Source organism: Triticum urartu, chromosome 2A, assembly GCF_056163025.1.
Source record: "Triticum urartu cultivar PI428250 chromosome 2A, HENAU_Tu73, whole genome shotgun sequence".
Lineage (NCBI taxonomy): Eukaryota > Viridiplantae > Streptophyta > Magnoliopsida > Poales > Poaceae > Triticum > Triticum urartu.
This window is the reverse complement of record NC_141874.1, coordinates 472,628,654-472,632,880: the sequence shown is the minus strand read 5'-3', so window position 1 is coordinate 472,632,880 and position 4,227 is coordinate 472,628,654.

Below are 4,227 nucleotides of genomic sequence, written 5' to 3'. Positions count from 1 at the left end.
CTATCTCTATAGATCTTGATGCCCAATATATAAGCAGCTTCACCGAGGTCTTTCATTGAAAAACTGTTATTCAAGTATCCTTTTATTCTATCCAGAAATTCTATATCATTTCCAATCAACAATATGTCATCCACATATAATATTAGAAATGCTACAGAGCTCCCACTCACTTTCTTGTAAATACAAGCTTCTCCAAAAGTCTATATGAAACCATATGCTTTGATCACTTCATCAAAGCGTATATTCCAACTCCGAGATGCTTGCACCAGTCCATAAATGGATCGCTGGAGCTTGCACACTTTGTTAGCACCTTTAGGATCGTCAAAACCTTCTGGTTGCATCATATACAACTCTCCTTTAAGAAATCCATTAAGGAATGCAATTTTGACGTCCATTTGCCAGATTTCATAATCATAAAATGCGGCAATTGCTAACATGATTCAGATAGACTTAAGCATTGCTACGGGTGAGAAGGTCTCATCATAGTCAACTCCTTGAAGTTGTCAAAAACCTTTCGCAACAAGTCGAGCTTTGTAGAAAGTAACATTACCGTCAGCGTCAGTCTTCTTCATGAAGATCCATTTATTCTCTATGGGTTGCTGATCATCGGGCAAGTCAACCAAAGTCCACACTTTGTTCTCATACATGGATCCCATCTCAGATTTCATGGCCTCAAGCCATTTCGGGGAATTTGGGCTCATCATCGCTTCCTCATAGTTCATAGGTTCTTCATGGTCTAGTAACATGACTTCCAGAACAGGATTACCATACCACTCAGGTGCGAAATGTACTCTGGTTGACCTACAAGGTTCGGTAGTAACTTGATCTGAAGTTTCATGATCTAGCTTCCTCACTAATTGGTGTAGGCATCACGGGAATAGTTTTTTGTGATGAACTACTTTCCAATTCAAGAGAAGGTACAATTACAAATCAAGTTCTACTTTCCTCCCACTCACTTCTTTCGAGAGAAACTCCTTCTCTAGAAAGGATCCATTCTTAGCAATAAATATCTTGCCTTCGGATCTGTGATAGAAGGTGTACCCAACAGTTTCTTTTGAGTATCCTATGAAGACGCACTTCTCCGATTTGGGTTCGAGCTTATCAGGCTGAAGCTTTTTCACATAAGCATCACAAACCCCAAACTTTAAGAAACGACAGCTTAGGTTTCTTTCCAAAACCACAGTTCATACAGTGTCGTCTCAACGGATTTAGATGGTGCCCTATTTAACGTGAATGCAACTATCTCTAATGCATAACCCCAAAACGATAGTGGTAAATCAGTAAGAGACATCATAGATCGCACCATATCTAATAAAGTACGGTTACAATGTTCGGACACACCATTACGCTATGGTGTTCCAGGTGACATGAGTTGCGAAACTATTCCACATTGTTTTAAATGAAGACCAAACTCGTAACTCAAATATTTTCCTCGCGATCAGATCATAGAAACTTTATTTTCTTGTTACGATGATTTTCCACTTCACTTTGAAATTCTTTGAACTTTTCAAAAGTTTCAGACTTGTGTTTCATTAAGTAGATATACCCATATATGCTCAAATCATCTATGAAGGTCAGAAAATAACGATACCTGCCGCGAGCATCAACACTCATTGGACCGCATACATTGGTATGTATTATTTCCAATAAGTCAGTGGCTCGCTCCATTGTTCCGAAGAATGGAGTCTTAGTCATCTTGCCCATGAGGCATGGTTCGCAAGCATCAAATGATTCATAATCAAGTGATTCCAAAAGTCCATCTGCATGGAGTTTCTTCATGCGCTTTACACCAATATGACCTAAACGGCAGTGCCACAAATATGTTGCACTATCATTATCAACTTTGCATCTTTTGGCATCAATATTATGAATATGTGTATCACCACGATCGAGATTCAATAAAAATAGACCACTCTTCAAGGGTGCATGTGTTGGGGAATGCAGTAATTTCAAAAAAATTCCTACGCACACACAAGATCTATCATGGTGATTGAGGGAGTCCTGGACTAAGGGGTCCTCGGGTGTCCGGCCTGTTAGCCATGGCCCGGACTGATGGGCTGTGAAGATATGAAGACCGAAGACTACACCCGTGTCCGGATGGGACTCTCTTTGGCGTGGAAGGCAAGCTTGGCGACTAAATATGTAGATTCCTTTCTTTGTAACCGACCTTGTGTTACCCTAGATCCTCCCGGTGTCTATATAAACCGGAGGACTTAGTCTGGAGGGAGAGATTCATTATCATAGCCATACAAGCTAGACCTCTAGGGTTTAGCCATTACGATCTCGTGGTAGATCAACTCTTGTAATACTCATATTCATCAAGATCAATCAAGCAGGACGTAGGGTATTACCTCCATAAAGAGGGCCTGAACCTGGGTAAAGCATTGTGTCCCCTGTCTCCTGTTACCATCGACCTTAGACGCACAGTTCGGGACCCCCTACCTGAGATCCGCCGGTTTTGACACCGACATTGGTGCTTTCATTGAGAGTTCCACTGTGCCGTCATCAAGAGGTTTGATGGCTCCTTCAACCATCTACAACGATGCTGCCGAAGGGGGAGTTTTACTCCCCGGACAAATCTTCGTGTTCGGCGGTTTCGCTTTGCGGGCCAACTCGCTTGGCCATCTAGAGCAGATCGAAAGCTATGCCCCTGGCCATCAAGTCATATTTGGGATCTTGAACTACGTCACGGACATCCGTGCAGACTTGATCCTCGCCGGATTCGAGACTGTGGCCACCACTCCTGGACACCCCGAGGGACATGACCTAAATCTGTCATCGGGATGCATCCATGAGACAGCTCCCGTAACCGCTCTGGCCTTAGATCCGGAGCAGGCTGCTCCATCCAAGGACGGGAAGCTTAACCCCTCCACGGAGGCCACAGATTCCCTGGCATTGGATCCGCACATAGACTTGATCTCACACGATACCTGTGCCACCAGAACTCTGGATTCATTTCCGGCCGTAAGTTCCAAATCACGTGAGCTCACGGACGCCGAACTTGATTGTTTATCGATCTTCGAATTCAGCGCCGCAGACATCTTCCAGCACTTGCCTTTGGGCGACATGCTAAACTCGTTAAAGAATCTGTCCTTGGCAGAGGACTCACAACCAAACTATATCCGGTTCGAACTAGGGGCTAACGATGGAGAATTTTGCTCCCCACCCACCACCCACTTTATAGCCACGGTCGAAGATTTAACCGGCACACTTGGTTACGACTCCGAGGACATCGAAGGTATGGACGATGATGCCGGAGAAGAAGAGGCCCAGAACCCACCGTTCACTGGACGTTGGACGACCACTTCGTCATATGATGTATACATGGTGGATGCACCAAAGGAGAACATCGGCGATGACAAGGAAGATCCAGCTGAGGATAAACCTTCCGAAATACAATCCAAGCGCCAGCGTCAGCGGCGCCGCTCTAAGTCACGTCGCAGTAAAGACAACAATGCTGACACAGGAGAAGATAATACTCCAGAAGGTGCCGAAGACAATGAAGACCCCGTTGAAACAGCTAAAAAAAAGATGAATGGGAAGATGGGCAGGTTAGCCTTGGTAAACAGGCCACGCACGAAGACTCAGAGGACGGAAGTTATCCTCCGCTCTCCGAGGATGAGGTGAGCCTCGGCACCGACGATTTCATCATGCCTGAGGAACCTCTGGAGCAGGAGTGCTTCAAGCGCCAGCTCATAGCCACTACAAGGAGCCTGAAAAAGAAGAAACATCAGCTTCAAGCTAATCAAGATCTGCTCAATGATAAATGGACCGGTGTCCTAGCAGCCGAAGAATACGGCCTCAAGCACCCAACCAAAAGTTACCCAAAGCGCAAATTGCTACCTCAGTTTGACGAGGAGGCGCCAGAATACATACCACCATCGTACAATGCGGCTGACCGACCACCATGTGGTCGGGACAAAATGACAACTCACGCCGAACACCAGCCCACCCCGCCTCATCGCACAGGTAGGGGTAAATTATCCCACGGCCATACATATGACCTCCGATAGAACCTGGACAATATAGTAGGACATACCAGATCAGTCTACGGATCTCGAGGACGTGCTTCGACACGCGACGACGGCCACCTATTCGGACGTGACAAACTTAGTCATGCGCGGGCTGAAAACCGCAGACGGACTCCATCAGAGCTACGTCGCGACATAGCCCGATATAGAGGTGCCGCACACCCTCATTGCCTCACTGATGAGGTCATGGATCATG